Below are 21,036 nucleotides of genomic sequence, written 5' to 3'. Positions count from 1 at the left end.
ACGAAATTATTTTCTCGCATACTATATCAATCAAATGTTTACCTCCAAATATAAATTTTTATAACAACCTATGGTTGAAGGAATGCTCAGTTTCATTTGCCAATAAATTGGTTTTTCATAACTTGCATCAAGTTTAATTTTAAGTAAGCTTTTTATATGTAGATATTTTGTTGAATTTGTAAATACACTTAAAGCGTAGCTGCTATATGCTTCTAGGTGTTACAGACAAATAAAACAAGAAAGCTTATGTTGTACTGTGTAAGAAGTACTATAGCCAATGGTATGCATGGTATCTTAAAGCATCTACTTAATATTTTTTTTCTTTTGTTTTTTTTTTTTTTTTTTGCTGTGAAGACAAAGTAGTGAACTGTTCTGCTTATTTACTGCAGATTCCTCATGGAACCATTCAGAGCTTTTGCCAGTGCGTTGCATTAGACCGTAGTACAGCTCGCAGCTTTCATGTATATATTGTAGGTAAAGCACAACGGAAGCAATCACAGATGTAAGCTAGCTGTAATAAGCTTCTTCCGCACCTTTGAGCTTTCCATTGATAGGTTTTCTTAACGGGAACGGAAATAAGACAGGAATTCTACGAAACATTGACTACAAAGCACAAAGAGAACTTTTCTTAATAAGATTTGCCAATGGTTTTGGTAAAAGAGAAATATGATTTTACTCTTATTTAATTGTAGATGCTGAATTATCTGTGCATGTGGGGGTAAACATACAGGCTCACTTCTGTAATAGTGCAACAGATTTTGTATTAAAAATAAATGTGGTTTTAAAATTTCACTGTTTGTTCTGTTTACACTAGCACTAAAAATCACATCTGATTCACCGCGTAATTGAGAGTTCAAAGTGGGAAAAAAGCGTGAAACAACTCTGGCAGAGGTTCCCATGGTGTTACGGGACTTTATGTACTGCAACCAAATTGTTTAGGGGAAGTTGCATATCTTTATGTGCTACCATTTGAAAAAAATGTGAATTTGACTATTTCCTGTTGAAATCTGCTATTTACATGTTACTTCCGTGGATGCTTTATTTAGTCATACTTCTGCAAGGAAAAAAAAATGAAAGTGTCGTGTTCCATACCTGCAAGAGTGAGTAAGAGGAAATAAGAATGTTTATTCAAAATTAAGAGCCCTCAGGTAGGATCCCAGATCAGGATTTTGTGTCCTATATAAATTATCTGACATACATACAAAATTCTGGGCCCTTGTTTTAAACGCTACATGAAGTGAGGCAATTTTAAATAACATCTTTTACAGTACGCAAAATCCATTGCAATGCTCTTTTCATATCTTGTCTATTCTGTGTGTGAATGGGAACAGATTGGGCAGGAGGGCAGCTGCTCCGCAGAGAAGACTGCAGGAGAGCCGCGGATTCCAAGAGATACACATGCTTCGGGAGATACATCAGGAAGCTGGTGTTTGGCCTTGATGCTCGGAAGAGAGATTTTATCACCGAGTCAGAAGCCATTCTGTCAGCCCTCCGAGCCGCCTATGCATAGTTGGAAACCCCTGGCTATTCCGGCTTCTGACATCTGCACAGTCTCAGTTCTGGCACCTTCAGATACTGGGCTGCCTTTTTTTTTCTGTACAGGTATCTGTTGATTTTTCCAGCAATATGCGTTGACTGGGAGATATGAAATACAGCTGTTTTCTGTTTTGATTAAAGAATAATTCCTGGAAAGAGGGGTCTGAGTTCCCTAGGCTTTGTTGGGACAAAAGATTGCATACGATAACCATTTTTGGAGACACACGTACGTTCGTTGTGCATGTTCCCCAAAGTGTACTCATACGTATAGTTGCTACATTTTCCTTTTAGTGATATACCTTTGCTTTTGGTTTTATTCTCACTGGAGTGATTGTATAAATCCGGAGGGAATTAAAGAAGATACCCCAACAGTAATTTTTCTTGTAATCTTCTATTCTTGCATTGTTCCCAGGAAAATACAGTTTCCTTGTGGCTCCATGTAGCAGAGGCAAAGCGGCAGAAGATTTGGGAACCAAATTCTCTTCATATGGCCCGTTTTAAGACAGAACCTATAGAAATAATACATGAAGAAGCAGACAGTGAGGAAGTGTTTTCTTCTCTGAAAGAAGAATTAGGGAGAAAAGCAGGAAGAGGGTGACAGTTCAGTAATTCCTGAAAACTAATTGTCCTTTGTTGTGTTTCTGTCCCCCTCCCTCACTCAGTCTTCCCCCTCCTACTACCTTAGGAAAGACCACTTGAGAGAGCGGGCAGAAGCAGCGACTGGTGTCACGAGAAGACGGAAATAACTGAATGTGCTACTTGTTGAAATCTGCCCCCAGATGATGCCCCCTGGGGTGCAAATAAGTCCAAGGGGCCACCGTTTTTAAATTCTGGAGGGATCTCTTGCTGCTCTTTGTACACATGAAGTGAAAACGTTAGACCAAACTGTCAGGATAAATCCGTGTCAGCGGGACTTTGACAGACAGTAGACGTGATCCATCGTGACGGTGAGCAAGGAGGGACATTGCGATCCTTATGATCTCACGACTTTTGGCGATAAAAATACAGGCAAAAATCCTTCCTGTACTCGCGTGTAGGTGAGCAGATAACAAATTCAGATCATTTTTAATGACTGAAAGATGGATCTTTCAGTTGGGGTTGGAGAAGTTTGCCCAACTGTGAATTTGGCAGCACTGGCTTTGTCCCCCCGGGAAAGTCCCGCGGGGTAAAATTGAAGCCAGCTTGTGAGTAATGGGTTTGCATATGTTACAGGTTGGAGAGCCGGGCAGGGCAGGAGACGGCTCCTGTCACTGGGACCCGGCCAGCCTTTCGTCCTGCTTTCCCTTACCCTGAGGCGCTCGGCTAAAATAAAGAAGTTTAGAAGACAGCATGGCTCCCCTGTCAGCTGAAAAAAAACAACCATGGCATCATGTCAAAATCTAAGCCACGGCTGTAAACTGGATTTAATTCTACCTGGCTTTCTATTGTGTTTTGGATAGAAGTGAAGAGGAGGAAAAATACCCCAGTCCCCAGCCTGCCATGGTGTACAAACTTGCGTGTCCAGGAAATGGGGGAAGTTTAGACAGTCTAATTCTGATGCCTAACTTCTTAAAAATTGCTAGGTCTCCTGCTGCATTAAGGAATGAACTACATTTACCTCTGATAATAAACTAGACTTGATACGTGTCTTCTGGAGGATGCTGCCCTATTTCCCCGTCCATGGGCCTCTGAAGAGCGAGGCTTTCATCTTGAGACCCAGCATCATCCCCTGACAGTGATCACAGCCCACGCCGTGCAGTGCTCTGCCTTGTGTTTGCAGAGATCTAGGGGGCTTCAAGACATCATAGGACTACGGGGACAAATTAAGTTCTGTCATGGCAGCATTCAGAATATCTTCCAAGTAGATGGTCTGCAGGATGTGTGCTGAAGGGAGGGAGACCTTACGGGCACGCCAGCACGAAAAGTTTGCCTGTGCGGCACTGTAAGGAGAAGAGGAAGCGAAAATGAAACTGTTGGGACAGAGAAATGAAAGAACAGAGGTATAATATTTGAGGTTTCCTTTAAAGATTTGAGAAACAGCGATTAAGGTAGCTGGCCTGAAGGGGAGAGGCGGAGAGCAGGCAAAGGTGCTTCACCCCAGGGGAGGCAGCAGGAGCCCTTGCCAGGCCAGAGCAGCACAACGCGCCAGGGGCAGAGCAGGCTCTCCGTTATTGACAAACAGCATGTAACGGAGTGACAGTACTTCATTCTCCTTCCAGGGAATTTTATTTTTTGTTGGGTTTGTGGGGTTTTTTTATTTATCCGGCTATTGTTTCAAGAGACCTACAAGGACTTACTGATCTTTGGGGCTCCTGTCAAACTTAATTGAAAATTGCCAATAAGTTTGCAGGTTTGGGGGAGGGGAAGTACTCGGACAGATGGACGAACAAACACACGAGGCAATCGCTTTAATTTCCTTACTTTTGGAAGCAAGTTAAAACTGTCGCCTGGGAAGCAGCTGCTTTCTGTAAGTACAGGGCAAGGCCAGCTGAAGTGACCCTTTTAGTTCTGCTTGGGAGTTTGACCAGTGTTGTTCCAATAATTTGAGGAAAGTGGACGTTTTCCAAGCTGTTGAGATAAGGAAGATACAAGGGAGCCACACAAACTGTTTAGTAAACCAAAACCCTATAGAATGAGGACTCCAAACCTGGAAAATACCGCAATCAATGCTTTTGAAGAGCTTCTTCAGGGGAAGAAAAAAAAAAAAAAAAAAAAGCTAATTGAGACAGTTTCTGGCCATGTCAGAGGACGGATAAATGGAAAAAAAAGCTGACACGGACTCAGATAGTTTGATTTCCAGTAAAGAAGGGAAAAGTGGCCTTTGCTAGGCCATCGGATGGTCTCTAGACACAGCCACCACATGAGGAAGCACCGGAAAACTGCCTACCAGCTTTAATTTTGTGGTGGTCCAGAAGCCACGGTTTTTAGGTGTCATAATATAATTTGAACAATTGGTGAGCCAATTGGCCAGCAAGAACTTTTATTTAGCTGAGATGATTTTTTTTTCTTGGCTTTTTCCCAACCCATGCTTGGTTCCAAATTCTTGCTTGAATAAGACACCAGCCTCTGCTGCTCTATTAGAATGAGGCAATGACTATAAACTTCATCAAAATGGAAGGTTGTTTATAGTTTTCTAAAACAAACTGATTTTTTTTTTTTAGTGTGAGAGGCAGCCAGGTCTTTAATACTGTTCAAAAATGACAATTGACCACTAGGGGGAAGTCACAGTTGTTGGTTAGCAGAAGCCTGGGGAAAACCGCTGCCCAAAACAACGCGTCTCAGTTCACATCCCATGTGAATGCATATATATATACACACACACACACACAAAAACCCCCTATATGCATTTACATATATAAAATTATACATAAAATAGTGGCGAATAAGACACAAGTTCATAACGATTTGCTTGTTTTGCAAAAAGCAATAATGCTATTTATGTAAGCAATAATATTAACGACCTTGTTCTCATTCTCCCATTTGTCATCGTGATCATAAATTACAGGGTCATTTTGGGCAGAACTGCAGCTTCAAAAGTAAATTGGTTAGGACTATGGGACAGGGGTGCTTGGTCTGAAATTCGGCAGCCAGCCCTGTCCCAAAGGCGCTCGGAAATAGCGCTTTTTGGAGCTTTTTGGAAACCAGCCAAATGTTGCCATTGTCAGCTCCCAGATCGGCATTGGTAGATACTGTGCTTGGCAGATATATAAAAAAAAAAAAAAAATACAAGTTTTTAAAAAATGGTGTTTGTTGGTTGGTTTTAAAAAACGGTTGATTTGCAGCCAATTCACTCACCTTTTGCCATTCACGTGAAGGCCCAGAATGGGTTCAGAAAAGGGCGATGTGGTGCCTGTGGCTGAGCGGGCAGAACTGGAGGGGACGGGTTCCCCTGAGAAGCCCCAGAGCCCAGCCTGCGCCGGGGGATTTGCAGGCCAGTAGTTCATCTTGCCCGAGGACCGCATTTGATCTGGTTTCGAATTTGTCAGGATTGCCCTTAATCTCTGTGTCAAAGAAGAAAGGCTTAAGGTCTTGACGCATGAAGTTGGGAATCGCTGTCGCGCAGCAGATTGCGCCCTGGTGGGACGGGCGCCGCAGCTCAGCCGGCGCCTGCTCTACCTGTCCCCGGCTCCCACACTCCTCAAATCCCTCCTTTTAAAGGGTGTCCAGGGCGGTGGCCACTGTTAACCCTGTTGATCAGGACAGGCAACGCGTAGCACATTTTCAATATCTCACCACCGGAAGCCCCATTGGTTTGAAATAAGATGAAGAAATGCTGAATTCATTTGCGTTGTCAGAGAGCATCATCTTCAGAGGGACTCTGCCTGCAGGAACCATCTCAGCACATCAGGGCCCGCTCATGTGAGGAGGACGGAGGCTCTGCCCTTCGGGATTAGCATCACATCATCCCTGCTGCGGCAAAAAGAGGTGGAAGGGGAAGACTTCTGCAGGGTGCGCACGGCTTTGTAGCAGGAGACTTGTTGCATGGATTGAAGCAACAGAATAAAATAAGAGTCTAAGGTGTTAGGAAAATAATAAAAGTTTTCAAAACACCGCTATAAAAAGATCATCATCTGTCAGCATCATACAAATCCTCAGCACAAGAAGGACGTGGACCTGTTGGAGCAGGTCCAGAGGAGGGCCACGAAGTTGGTCGTAGGGCTGGAGCACCTCTGCTATGAGGACAGGCTGAGAGAGTTGGGGTTGTTCAGCCTGGAGAAGAGAAGGCTCCAGGGACACCTTATTGCTGCCTTCCAGTACCTAAAGGGGGCCTACAGGAGAGATGAGGACAGACTCCTTATCAGGGAGTGTAGTGATAGGATGAGGGTAATGGCTTCAGACTGGAAGAGAGAAGATTTATATTAGATATCAGGAAGAAATTTTTCACTCTGAGGGTGGTGAGGCACTGGAACAGGTTGCCCAGGGAAGCTGTGGATGCCCCATCCCTGGAAGTGTTCCAGGCCAGGCTGGATGGGGCTTTGAGCAACCTAATCTAGTGGGAGGGGTCCCTGCCCATGGCAGGGGGGTTGGAGCTAGAAGATCTTTAAGGTCCCTTCCAACCCAAACCATTCTATGACTGTATGCCGTAGGTACAAGATGTTTGAAGTTAGAGGTGGGAATGCAGCCACACGTTAATGATTAACAACAAAGAAAATTTGGCAAATTGTTTCTTTTTGCTGGTGGTGAGAGCAGAGATGCTGAAAACTGGAACCCAGGACAGATGTTTCAGATGGAGCAGGCGGTCACCGCCCTGCCAGAGCCACTGAAGCTGCCTTCATTTACAGCAGTTGAAACTTCTGCTTGTGGCATTTTAGGCAGGTCTTCGGGCAGAGGTTTGCATAATTAATATTATTTTACTGAATAACTGTCTAATAGAGTGTCAGGGTTTCTCCGCTAATGACAGCAGCCTCCAGCGGGGACATCACAGCCACCGCCAGTTTATGTGCTGGAGACAGACATGTGGCAGAACCACAGTCTTTTTTTTTTTTTTCCAGATCATGTATTTCAGACTGCAACTGAAAAACATTCCACTACAAATATTGGAAAAGCAAAACACTGTATTTTGGTGAGATTTTTACCCATCAGTTCACTAAAGATTTGTAATAATAAAAATAATGTGAAAGGACCATTGCAGAGGCATAGTCCATGTTCTTAAGAGGCCCACCCTCAAAGCATACCTTTTAATTCCACACACAAAAGCTTGGGGAGAATCATTGCGACATCCTTCTTAATTGCAGATAAAATTTTCAATTTTTAATGGCTGGAATTTGATGTTCCATGTAAAAGATAACAGAAGAAACAAGATGAATTTGCTTGTGACTCACCCGAAGCTTGTCTGCAGGTTTGGTTCTGGTTTTGGTTGCCTGTCAGGCATTTATTTTTTTTAATGCATCTAGTAGGATAGGTTTCAAAAGTAATTTACATCCATTCGTCACTGGATGATGAGGTTTTCAGTAAGATGTTCAGAGGAAAATTGCTGTATACCGGAAGACTACGTCTGTCAAAAATCAGATATGACAATCAGTGCAGCCTAGTCCTGCATTTCACAGTAGTCTTTCACAGTAACTTATATTTTAATTTCAAATAGGCTTTCCGTGTGAGTCTGGAACCGATGTAAAAGTACACAGGTATCGACTCTGAAAAGGTCAACTGCTTCAGTTGACAAAATAAAAGCTAATGTATGAAACACATGGATTGCTCTAGTTTCGGGGTGTGAGTGGATTCTATTGAAGATGATGTAAAGTGAAATCTATAGGAGCAGAAATGGTAGCCTTGATAGAAGTTTTGTCATTACTTTATGTCTCGGTCTCACATCAAGAGCTGTGTTTCCTCTTCCCCGTGCGCAGCCTTGAGGAACCAGCCCCGCTCTGAGGCTCCCAGGCCCTGCAGGGCCCTTGGCAGCGGTGAGGTCTCACCCAGCACCGAATCCCACCACCTCTCCACAGAGGGAGTGTTACCAGGCAAGAAGGTCACTAAAGGAAGGTTAACGCTTGAAGGACATTTGGTTTTCCACCCCTTCAAAGTGCTGGGTGAATCTCTTGAGCATGCACTGGAAACGGTTCCTAAAAACAAGGCCACTGCAGCCACCTGATTTAACTTTGTCTTAACAAATGTTTCATCGCATGTTTTGAATAATTGGATACCTTTATAAAGAACTGAGTCATCTGGAGTTATTTCTACAAAGAGGTGAAGGAATGGAGAATAAACCAAGGCTCCGCACACCTTTTACTGAGGCCAGCAAATACAAGTAGACGAGTGCGTCACTCGATAGCAGGTCAAGGACATGTGAAGACACCCAAGTCTTCACCCACCTCAGTCAGCAGCATCAGCCCTTTTCCCTACACAGGGCAGAGATTTCCATCAACACAGACATGACTATTTACCGAGGCTGGGAGAGACCAGTCTGCCCACTGCCGTGAGGATCCTCATCCCAGGAATGGCCCCGCACAGACACTTTCGCACACTTAAACAAAGTGCTGCATTTCTTTCCAATTAATTAGTTGATGTGTTTCCTTTGCCAGCATGGGAAGAGCCTTCCTGATCAGAAAAAAGAAGGAACCAGTGTCACCCAGTGTCCAGGTCCTTCTGGGTTGGCACGATGCTGGCACTGGCAATCCAGCTTTCACCACGGCAAGAGTCCTGTCACTCTGGTCCAGGGCGAAAAAGGAGATTGCCAGGGCAGGACTTACCTAGAGCTAAACCCCTGCTGAATTACCCTTTCCCTGGAATGATTGATCAGAAGTGAACTGTGCTAATGACAGACGAGGGTGACAGGGACAGCCGTGGCCCCATGGGTGCCTGGGCAGGGCATGCTCCGGTGGGTAGAGCCATGTGTCATTCTCAGGATCTCTGTTGCATTCCCATAGTGATTGATACCTCCAATGAGCTCTGACTTAAGTAAAAGTCAAGTCCCTAGATACAGAGCTTTTCTGTTAATTCACGTTTTTGTGTGTAATAAATGCTTGATACGGCAGCTGTCGGTAGGACAGACAATCAAACTATGTACTGAAAACGAACCCCTGAATATATTGTGCCACCACCTGTTAGTACTCGTTACTGACCTCGTGATGAACAGACGATGATGATTTTACAGCGTGTTACATTGTTTTGCTGTTACCTCACATGCTGGTCAACAGCCCATTGAAACAGAACTATTCTGCTCACTTTTGGCTTTTTAAATTCTGAGAGACTCTTGAGACATATATGAAGGAGCAGTGATTTAGATATCAGCACGGCTTTCTTAAATTAACATTAGAGTATATCGTCACCTGCAAAACACCCTTCAGAAATGAGTACACCGTTGTGTTATATGAGACAAAAAAGCACATGGGATTATTTTGTCTTAACTGCATAAAACACTCATAGAGCTGAGCTCCAAGAAAGCTCGTGTCTTACAAAATGAGTCTGTTCCTGAGGTGCTGCAGGTTGACCACAGCTGTGTGCTGTGACTCCCACGGCGCGGCTCGGGAGCGATCAGTGAATCTCTGTGTGTTTCATTGCTCCAAACAACTGGCAACAAACTGAATCACAGAATGATGGGGGTTGGAAGGGATCTCTGGAGATCATCTAGTCCAACCCCCTGCCAGAGCAGGGTCACCTTAGAGCAGGTTGCACAGGAACGTGTCCAGGCGGGTTTTGAATGTCTCCAGAGACAGAGACTCCACCACCTCTCTGGGCAGCCTGTGCCAGTGCTCTGCCACCCTCAAAGTAAAGAAGTTCCTCCTCACGTTTAGGTGGAACTTCCTATGCTCAAGTTTGTGCCCGTTACCTCGTCCTGTCGCTGGGCACCACTGAAAAGAGCCTGGCCCCATCCTCCTGACACCCACCCTTTAAGTATTTATAAGCATTGGTAAGATTCCCCCCTCAGTTGTCTTTTTTTCCAGACTGAAGAGACCCAAATCCCTCAGCCTTTCTTCATAAGAGAGATGTTCCAATCCCCTAATCATCTTACATGCATTGGTGCAACTCTTCTAAAGCTGAGGTGGTTTTTATATGGTTTGGCTGGATAAATATGTTCATTGAAAGGTTATTGTCCAGATTGACTAGCCCCAGGCATTCTGCTTCAGTTTGTGTACGGGTCCATGCATCATCCTTGCACGAAGGGTTATCAACTTCATTAATTTATACGCTACTGATTTTTTCACCTTCTAAGATCCTAATAAGCTGCACGCACGCCTAACCTTGAAGTGATAGCCCAAATCATATTTGAGGAGCCGTGTTCTGGAATAAAGCCACAGATCAAATTGAAATATAAACTGATTAAAATAAATGGCATGTAGCTTAGCTGCATGCGACCAAGCAATAGTAATGTGATATTGTAATTACCAGTCGCGCCCCTACCTTTTCAACAGGTGTGCTCAAGCACCATCCAGAGCATATATATATTTCTCCTCAAATATGCGTATACCCAGGTATTTTCAGCCGTAATTTCTCAGAAAGCTCAAACAGGCGCTGAAGCCCCTCCGTGGTTCCTAAGGCTCAATGTAACTTTGAAACGTGTTGGTTTGCCTCGTGCCGCGTTTGAGCGAAGAGCTGAGGCTGAGCCCTGAGGCCAGCAGGCGTTTGCCGCGCTGTTGGCTCCGCACTGGCCTCAGCGGGTTTGTCTCTGCTGCTGATGAGAGGCAGCCCTGGGCCAGGCTCCCCGCTGGAGCCCCACAGCATCGCAGCCCCCAGCTCGTCACCGGGACGTGCTGCAGGGCTCTGCGAGGGCTCCTCAGGGCCTCGGAGGTACCTGCTCCTGAAAGGCAACGGGGACAGGACTGTGCGAGTTCTGGCTCCCTTCAGCGCATCCCAGCACGCTCCACAGGCGGAACAGCCAGGACGCACCACGTTCATGCTGTAGGAAGAGCAGGGTCCCGTACCATCCCTGTAGCTTGAGGCCTGGGGAGGGAGAAGGGCCGGGCTGAGCCTCGGCGGGTGCAGCTCATCCCCTGTATAGACACACTGGGAGGTCACAAACGGGTCCGTGATCCTTGGCCTTGGGACCACCAACTTGTCCTACAACCTCTTTTGTTTGAGAGCGTGCATGTAGCCACACCGCCCTGCCCCCCGCTCTCTGACCACAACAGCTGTGCCACCCTGAAAAGGGAGGGGGGAAGAGACAGAGGGGACCTCTCCAACAACAATTACTTCAAAGCCACTAGCCACACTGAAAAAATAGTTTGTTTAGAAAACTCACCTGTACATGTTTCTTACTGCCAGCAGAGCGGTGACCATGCCCACCAGAAAGCGGGATGGGAGAGCCCAGAGTCCACCCCAGCATGAGACAAAACCACGAGGGGTAACCAGGGAGAATATCCCACTTTTCTCAGAGGTGTTGAAGACTCTCCCCAGCTAAAGACAGGATATGGGAGGTCCTAATGGCATTAATTGATCTCATGTGGCTGGTGTGTCCTACTGCTGTGCTCAGCTTTTGCTCTGTTTGCAATCACAAATGAGTTTTGCCTCAGGTTAGCTTGTCAGAGACTACTTTCTTCTTCTCCCTGTCTTGTGTGGCACGATCTATTTCTTAAGACAACATGCAATTAAATTCCTTTATTTGCTTAAGACACAAGAAATCACCACTATTAAATATGCTTATTTAAAGTGTGTTTTTCTAAGAGACCATGAATATCTGTGCAATGATGCTGAGAATGGATATTCCAGGTAAGCAAAATATTTTAATTTTGAAAGATGCGAATTAACAGCAGCAATGAAAAGGAAAAAGTGCGTCGGTTGGAGGACATGGACGTATCGTATGCATGCGGGGTGGCTGGTATATACCATGTAGGTGTACCAGATGTAAGGTACTTTTCGTGTACACATTTATCCAACCACTAATGCCTCAACAGACCTCAGGGGTAAGTGCCAAAAAAGATGGCACGGGAGGAACAAGGACGACGGGTAATTAGGTAAGCAACAGATTGGAGAAAGAAGGCAGAGATAAGGGCAAGGGCAAGTGACCAAGACAAGGCTTTTCTAACACAGATGCGTTTACTTCTAAAGCTTTGAAAGAAATGAATCTGTAAGATCTTCACGTTGGCTTTCTATGAATAGACAAGAATAAACCCCTCTAGAAAAACTTAATTGCCATTAAAACATGGTGGAAGAAGGATTAACCTTGAGGAAACAAAAAGCGGCGATGAGTGGCTGATTGCCCAAACCTAAAAGGAGACTTCCTGCCTGCTGCCGCGTGTACGCTTCTGTGACGCCTTCAAATGTTTTTGTTGGAGGGAAAAAAACAATTTTAGAGCCAAGTAATTGCCACTCTTTTATTGAATAGTAGTTAATAAGACATCCGGGGAGAACTGGGTTGATTTAAATACTTTATTCTAAAGGATATTCAGCAATCATGTTCTGACTAAATGGATAATCAAATAAGTCACACTCTCCATTTAAAAATGCAGTCATTGTTAATGGACCTAATATCTCAGAGCACAGTTTTGTCCCTGAATCCAGACGCGGGCGCAGTTAAAAGCACAGTCCCTTCGGGGACGCACATCACTGAAACCAGCTCCGAGCACCAAAGGAGATGAGGAAGTTCTGCTTATGTTTTGGATAGTCAAATTACGTGTGGTAGGCTATAGACATGTATGCTGTCAGCTTCAATGCAAGTAACTTTCTGCAGTTAATAACCTTAACTGTAAATAGAAATTTATGTGTCAGTGAAGTTAATCAAAAGATCAGATTTTCACTATACTTAATATATACTTTGATAATTCTTTTTTTCCCAGCAGGCTCAGCTTTCTGTTGTGGTGCCTTTACCCTTCCAGTAGTGAAAGAGAGTGGACTTGATCTTAAGCTAGTCCATATCAGCCTGCTCCCACTGAGCTGAGTTGGACGAAACTGATTTGAAATAGCCGGGTACAAACACTTTGTTAAAATGAGAAACCTGGACTGTCAGAATCAGGCAACTTGGAAAATAGATCTCAAAATAGTTAAATATGTCTCTTTTTCCTGCCCTTTTACATCTGTGATTTTCTTCCGTGAGATCAGACTCACCACCAGAAGGAATCAGTTGTTGTGATTGTTGTTATTTATGTTACAGCAGCACAAAGAGGCTCTTGGAGATCCCATGTGTTGCTACTAAAAATGAGGTAGAGCCCATCCCATCTAATTGAAGTTGTTTAAAAGAAAAATAACGTAGGTGTTGTCTTTAAGTTTATCTTTTTCCTCCCACAAGAGACACTATAAGCCGTTCCCTGTATTTTTGTCTATTGTCTTGAGTGGCACCAACCATTAGACCCAGGCCCGTCTCTTAAATCCTTCTGCCAAGAGTAAAAAGGCATATTGCAGTCTGGGAGAGGAAACGGAGAGCCAGCAGGACCTGCGTGACTTCCAGCTATCCACTTTCTTCTCTGGGATGTTTATTCCCATCAGCCCCTGTCAGCAGGAGGAACCGGCTTGACTTTTTCCTATACTTCTCCAAGAACCAAAAGGGGTTGCTCAAGGGCCACGGTTTTCTCTAAAAAATATTCACCTCCAGCTAAAAGCAGAAGTTAAGGTACAACTTGCTGCAGTAAGACTGTCTACAGACCCCTGAGCAAGCTGCAGGACCTGTCTGTGGGGCTGTGGCGGGGTGGTGGAGAGGGGCAATCGTGGGAGGCTTTCGGTGGTCATGGGAAAGGCTCTCATTTTCTTCTTCTGCCACCATCCTCAGACCTCTTCTCCTTCCCCAGCCCCAGGAAGTCCCGAGCCCTGTCGTAGACACTGTATTCAATGGTAAAGCTGACAGCTTTTTGAATACTAGCTCATTGCTGCAATTTTACTGCTTAATCTCAGGGGAATTCGTTAGTTTAGAAATGGGAGTATCCCTTCAGTAGATTTTGAGCATACAGCCACAGTTGGTGAGGGCTGTGTTCAGTATGTATTTGTCCTGTGACTGCTGTAAGCGCTTGGCCCTAGAGGATCTAACTTCTTTGTACATCAATAAAGTTCAGGAACTGGTTTAAAAAAATTTAATTCTATACTGAACACTAGATTTAGAAGTAAGCAGATGATTTAGCAGCTCAGGTTAGCAAACTAAGAAGTCACAGTCCAGAAAATTAGTTCAGGAAAACAGGAATTTAACAACAAATTCTATGTAGTTTGGATTTTGAGTAGGAATCAATGGGATTCACAGGTTGTAAGCCCTTATTAGAGTCTGGCTGTAGGTACCAGTAATTAGCAATTTGGCATCAGGGAACGCAGAATGTGGGCAAGTTCATCAAAACAGGAGGCTAAATGGGAGACTGCACAAACCCCCAACATTTGTTTTTAAACCACGGATTCTATAGGAAATCAAACCTCTGTCCTTGAAGAACTTGAGACAGATATTTTGGTCTGCTAAATCCTGGCAAGGGCAACTTGAATCAGTCATGTCAGAAGTAGAGTCATCCTGTTGGAAGAACTCCAGAAATGAGATTAGCAGTTGTTCAAGCAGGAAGTAATAAAAGTAACTCAGCCTCCTCCAGGGAAAGGTAATACCACAACGACATGATGTTCCTGGGATAATGGAGCATTAGGCTGGTGACTGAGTTGATGTCATTGATAAAACCATGATTACTCCGGTGAAATAAGTTCCACTCTAAGAGAAAGGGCAGAAATCATGACAGGTACCTGAAAAATAGCCTGACAGTATGCCCAAGAAGATAAAATGGCTACCAACGCACCTGGGTATAATACAAAATTTTTAAAGATTATATGGATAGTGATATTTCATCACCTAGGATTTTAGGTTTCAAGTTTGAACCTCTAGGTCTCAGCCAAAATCAATGAATTACGGACAACAAATAACATTTCATAGAACTTCTAGTTTTGCCCACACAAATGTGGAACAAACAGCTGAATCCTGACCCTTTGGCTCCATCAGAGACCAGTTTTGTTGTGCATTGACACCCTTAAGAGGTGAGGTCCCACAGCCCTCTCCCAGCCTGGGTCCATAGCTATTAGTGGTACGATTTCATGGTGGTGTACTTTGCCGAATGGCTGCAGAATATGAGCAAGTAAGCACCCTAACCTGCAGCTGGACATCCCACTTTAAAAAGGTATTATTTCAAACAAATGCATTATGCATTTTTAAATTATCCTTCCTAAAAGAACGCAGAACGCAGAAACTGAGCCGGTGGGACGCGAAGATAAATACAAATGAAGAGTAAAAGCACTGATGGCAATTTGGCAACCTAAGGAGTACTGGAGAGACCAAAGAGGGATGATAATGAATGGGAACTGTTTTTCCAGGCACTGAATACAGCTACTGTGATTCAGATTTGGAAGCTGTATAAAGGTCTTAGAAGAGTAGAAAGAAAAACCTGTTACTGAGACTCTAGTTCAGAGCAGATGCTACATAACCCCAAGGACTGCTTAACTGGAATGTTTTCACAGCAATATATAAAATGATTTCTGGGAAGATGGACCCGCGGCTGAACCATTCATCATTATTTAGGGACTGTATGGGCCTAGACCGTGTCTCGTGGAAAAAAGTTGTCTCTTGTGGCTCTAACTTCAAAGCATACACATTAGCAAAGACATCCTTTGCTCCATGACCAGCACTCTTTTCCTCTGCTTTAGAAACTAAACAAATCTGGACTCTGCAGTGTAAGGGACGGACTGTAAATTCCCTGCCGAGGGGCAGAAGGCCCTCCAAGCCTTCAATGGAATGCCTCAAACACTCGCAAGGAAATAAATAATGCAGGCCTGGCCTTCAAAGAACTGATAAGGCTCACACTTCTGGCGCCTGAAAGTGTGGGAGAACTGTCTTGTGAAGACAGGATAGTTCTGCCACTCATGTGGTGAGCTTGCTAGTTCTCAGTTCTCAAGGCCATCGTGTCCAATGAGTCACCTTTGCTTCATTATCCGTGAAATGCATATGAAAGCGCACACCCCTGCATATGCTAATGATGATTACAGAGATCATGCTAAACATCTATGACTATGGCACTCATCTCTCCACTCAAATCATGCTACACATCACCTGGGAGACGGGAGAAACCTGAGCCGAGGCTGTCCTCAGCGAGGGGGATGGACCATGCTAATTCAGCAAACATAAAAGGGGAAAATAAGTGCCCCTGGGGGAACAAAGAAGAAACAATAGAAGAAGATAGTGCCTAGGAAGATTCTTCCCAAGAAAGAAGACCATGCCTGAGAAGATTCCCTGAAAAAGATGCTGGAACCAGGACCAGTGATCTCTTGATCTCTGTGTTTTTCTCTGTCTTTTCCTTTCTCTATCCCTCAGTTTCTCTTTTCTCTTAGAATTGTTAAGTAATGGTCAGAGTTGTTAAGTAACGACCTTAAGTACGACCTTAAGTACCGCTTGCCATAAGTTGTGCTATACCTGTTGTTAAGTAACACAACGCACACCTCACCATATATAATTTGTTATATACCTAACCAATTATCGTGGACTTGTTAAGACCTATACTAACCATTTTGGTAAGCTAATAAATGTTTCTATATGGACCTTGGGATTTATCTCACCTTAGTCCACACCGTTGAGAATTTACGAATCTGAAGTCACTTACCCCCCCTCTTTACTGAGAGTGGGATGTGACATGCAGTGGCAAAGGATCCCTTAATGCCCTTACTGATCCAAAAGGGTCCGCTTCCAATTTCATGAGTGCCACATCGCCAAATGTGGAAAATGCATGGGTAAAACACCTCAAAGAACTCTGTTAGTGTAATAAAGATAACTTGCCTTCCCCAAGAGACAGAAAGAAAGAGACAGAGAGAATTGACAGAAGACAATGGACAGAAGAATGGACAGAGAAAAAATATGAAGGACAATCAAATATGACTGCCAAATGACAGAAAAGTTAGGGCGAGTAAAGTTTTGAATTGTGCCAAGGAAAGGAGATCATGGGGAGAAAGATGATAGAGATGCTGGAAGGTCTGTAGCTGGAACTGTTCCCAGACAAGGGAGAGAGACATGCTGAGGCACAAGTTGGAACAGAGAGAGGCAACAAGCGAAGGGTTAGATCTGAAAGGTGTCAGGCTGAAAGCTCAGACTGTCTCCGACTAACCAGATAAACTAAGTAGGCATGGGGAGAAAACAGCTGAGGTGTAGGAGAAAGGCGGATGAGTCACAAAGGAGAAGGAGATCTCATAGAGGGGTCAGACAAAGACTCACATAGGGTGGGATATCAAGAAAAAATATGATGGCTGCTGTGCTGAAAGCAGAAGAGACACCGAGTTGGATGACACAATATTTCTTCCTCCAAAAATGCAGCAAAAGCTCTGTGCAGAGAAGTTCCAAAAGGGAAGCTGAATAACTCCAAATGGAAGCAAGGAAAGAACTGGGCAGAGGAGCTCGTGCAGCAGCCATAGATGGTTCGTTTGGTAGAAATAGAAAGGTAAGGATAAAAAGGGGAGATACATGGAGCAGAATGGGAACTGCTCTTTTGGAATGGAGAAATTAGATACCAAAATGGTATTTATACCTTGGTATTTCTACTGCATAAACACACAATGAAAACTCTTTATGAGTTTATATGACAAGAACGGTAAAAAACATTTAAGAATGAGATAACCAATATATTTCTGAATGATTCACTTACTAAAAGCTTCTGCATTTTGCAAGTATGAAGGCTGCAAAGTAATTAAATGGGTGTATAAACTGAGTAGATATCATGGTCAAACAGACATAACTTATTGCAAGGAAACGCAATTGAACTTGCCCTATATAATTAACAACCGATGATCAGCTTGCTCAGCCCCTGTAGAGATGTGCTTTCATTAGCCTCAGCTGGCTATTGATAGCTTCCCATATTTCCATCATCCCCTGGAGCAGGAGGCAGCCTTTCACGTGTGTCTGCGTTCCGGACTGGTTGGTCAGATGTGGGGAAAGACTGCTAGGGGCCAGCCGGGATAACGATTTTTAACAGCTGAACTACAGACTCCAAGGTGATTATATAAAATGAATTCAGCTTGCGAATCCAATTAAAAATATGTTTTAGCATCATGAGAAAGCAATGCTTTTTACTGCAATTACAGAAATACGCAGATGCTAATTTATTTTCTCACCAGAATGCAAAACAATGTTTAAGGGATGCAGCTTTGCACCACCAGCACATTACAAATATTGTAGAAGTTGCGCACGTTTGAAAGCTCAACCCTGGTCAAGGTAGAAACGAAGCGAGTCTGAGCAAGTTCCCCCACAAAACTAGGAATTGGATCAGGCTTTTTGTTTAATGGCACCAGGAGCTACCGAAGGTCTGTAGCCAGAGAGATTCTCACAACTGAAGAAGCAGCTCCTTGTTTAATAATTTTCGGCTGCCCATTTACACTGGCTCGTAGCCACAAGTTCGAAAGTAAATGAGTGCAGCTTTTGTGGGAGTGCAGAAGTAGCTCCCAGTGACTGTGTGATTGTCTGATATTCTGTGTGATCAGAATATCTCATCTGATATTGTAATCTAGCATGTTAATTTTAGAAAATTGTGATGAAATAATGCTTTAGTAGTCACTAGTGGGAGTAATCATTTTTTTCTGTTGTTATTGTATGTGATATTGCATATCTTTCATGTTATCAACACAGCACTGCAAAGAAAATAAATCAAAAACCTTTAAAATAATCTCATTCAAAATTGCTATGAAATATCCCATTTCCCAAATTCTATAGCAACGAGTAGAAATTTATCATCCAAGTCCATAGACAACCTTGGCGATCTCAATTTACTTGTCTTTCTCTTCAAGTGTAAGGATAAGGGTTTCAGGATGAGAGATTCCCCAGAAACAATCTTATTTTCAGATAGTGTGAGTGACACACACTGGCACTGACCTGCTTTTCGTGAGGTGAAGGGGCGACTACTCTACCTAGGCAGAAAAGAGATAGTAATTGAAGTATGGCTATGCACTTTTCAGTGTTGGGACTGATTAGATGATTGAAATACATCCAAAAAGATCCAAGTACTTGCAGTGGTATTTAATTCACAATTTTTATTCGTCTGATGAGATTTTTGGCTCTTGCTGCCTACCTCAGCCCAGCCACAGTTGCCATACGGAGGGTATTGGGTAGGAGGAAGACCCACATAGCTACGGTCCCTCATCTTCATTAACTCTTCTTCCAGATGTCTCTTTAATGTTGTCCTTTTCTTAATAATTCAAAATCTTGTATTACAGCTCCATACCTTCCAGGTCTTTATTGCTGTGTCTTCACAGCCCTTATCAACCTTGACAGCCTTGACCCAGCATTTACCCTACAAGACTCAAACTGCTTCCAGCCAGGGAATACAGAAAATGTTTGACAAAGTGATGCCAAGCATTTGGTGGCTGGAAAATTGTAAGAACCCATAGGAAGGCTTGAGGAACATGACACTTCGGGAGACCTGTAGCTTGGGTTGTGCACTAGTTCGGAAAACTCAAGTAGTCAACCCCCTGATATTTATTTTTTTATGCAGCTTTCTAAGTTTGGAACTTGAGGTCAGCAGTAGGACTTTTCTCTCAAGCGTTTTTAGAGTGTGTTGCGCCCTCCTGTGCCCCCCTGTGCCAGCCACTAGGGGGTTTTGCCTCTGTGAGCCCTGGAGATGGAAGCAGAGCAGATGGAAGGCATCTAACCTTAGTGTGCGGGCTGCCCTCAGCTTTGCTGGACTTGGTGAAAAGGGTGGTGGCAGCTCAGCCTTTCCAGATCTGCCTGATTTCAGCCCTAAACTCTTTCCAGTGTGCTGCAGAAAATGTCAAATGATGAGAAAATCTCAGGGAGCCTGCCTTCCCCGAGCAGCAAGGCTGCGTGGTTCAGACCAGTCTTGGCCGCCTCCCCGTGCAGGGCTGCAAGCCCAGACGCCGATGAATGAACCTCTTCTGCCATACAGGCCCAAGACACGCGTTTCTTTTGAAGGGAACGGCTGTGAAGTGAGACATTCACAGTTTCTCAGAAAGGACAGTAATCAAACCAGGTGTCCTTGTATTTAGCAAGCTAAGATAATGCCCTCATGTTCTAAGGAGGATGTGCTATGGAGATAGTAGACTTGTATGAGATAGGTGTTTCTTTAAAGAAGAAGGGAATTTTGGAAGCTCCAGGAAAGCAGAGCTGCAAATAAAACTGTATTTCTCCCATCTGTAGTGAGCTGATAAAAACCACAAAACCCACAGTTATTTAACTTTCCTGCCTGTTTACTGCCTGTTACGAGCACTTGCCAGCCATCTTGACAGCATTGTGCCAACAAGAATGAGGGGTCTATGGGACATAAAGGGTGCCCAAGCAGTACCTAAATATCTCGTCCAAATCGTGGACAACATTCCTCCCACTCCACTCATTGAACACTAGGGGCAACCCACGGAGGAATAAACGTATGCAAATTAATCCTTGGCTTAATTTGCATTTGCCCATCCTTTTTCCTCTATATGGAAATAGATATGTATGGAATATCAAACATATTGTCATCTACGGTATTTCCCTTGGCTGGCAGAAGATGAGAGTGACAATTGCTTTGAATCCTGGTGTAGACACCTGAGCCTCCCTCATATTTGGATAGGACTTTTGGGGCACCTGATACAGTCAGTTCTGACTCTGGATCCTAGCATCTAAGCCCTGTAGCGCTGCGTGCCACCGTGTCCCAAGCCCTGTGTGGAATGTCTGTCCTCTTCTGGCTTTGTTAAGTGGAAGGCTAAGACTAGGTCAGCCTGATGAGATAAGGGAATACCTAGTTATACATCTCACTAGCATTTAGGGGTTACAGAGAAAGAAGCTCATTTATGTAATACAGCCTACACAATTCAGTATGCTCCAAGGGGAGATATTTGCTGGAGAGCGCTGCCAAAAATATGTACTTAAAAAATTTAGTAGCTTTGGGGGATAAAAATTGGACTTGAGCAGCTATAAGGATGATTAGCTCCTTAAATCTTCTCTGTGAATCCTATTAAATTAAACTCCCACAGCCTGAAGAGATTCTGTCCTCTCCCGCTGCCAACTCCTTAGATAAAGGGAATATGTTGTGCTGGACAAAACAGTAATCTAATAGAAGGCTTCTCTCATAAGAAAAGCTGGAAAAACACTCATCAGATCCTTGAATTACATGGTATTCAGTTCTATGTGCAGGTACCTTTCTTGACCTATTTTTGAGCTGGTTTTGTCTC

The sequence above is a fragment of the Rissa tridactyla genome, chromosome 1 (assembly GCF_028500815.1).
Source record: "Rissa tridactyla isolate bRisTri1 chromosome 1, bRisTri1.patW.cur.20221130, whole genome shotgun sequence".
Taxonomy (NCBI): domain Eukaryota; kingdom Metazoa; phylum Chordata; class Aves; order Charadriiformes; family Laridae; genus Rissa; species Rissa tridactyla.
The sequence above is the reverse complement of the archived record's forward strand: the minus strand, read 5'-3'. Positions refer to the sequence as shown.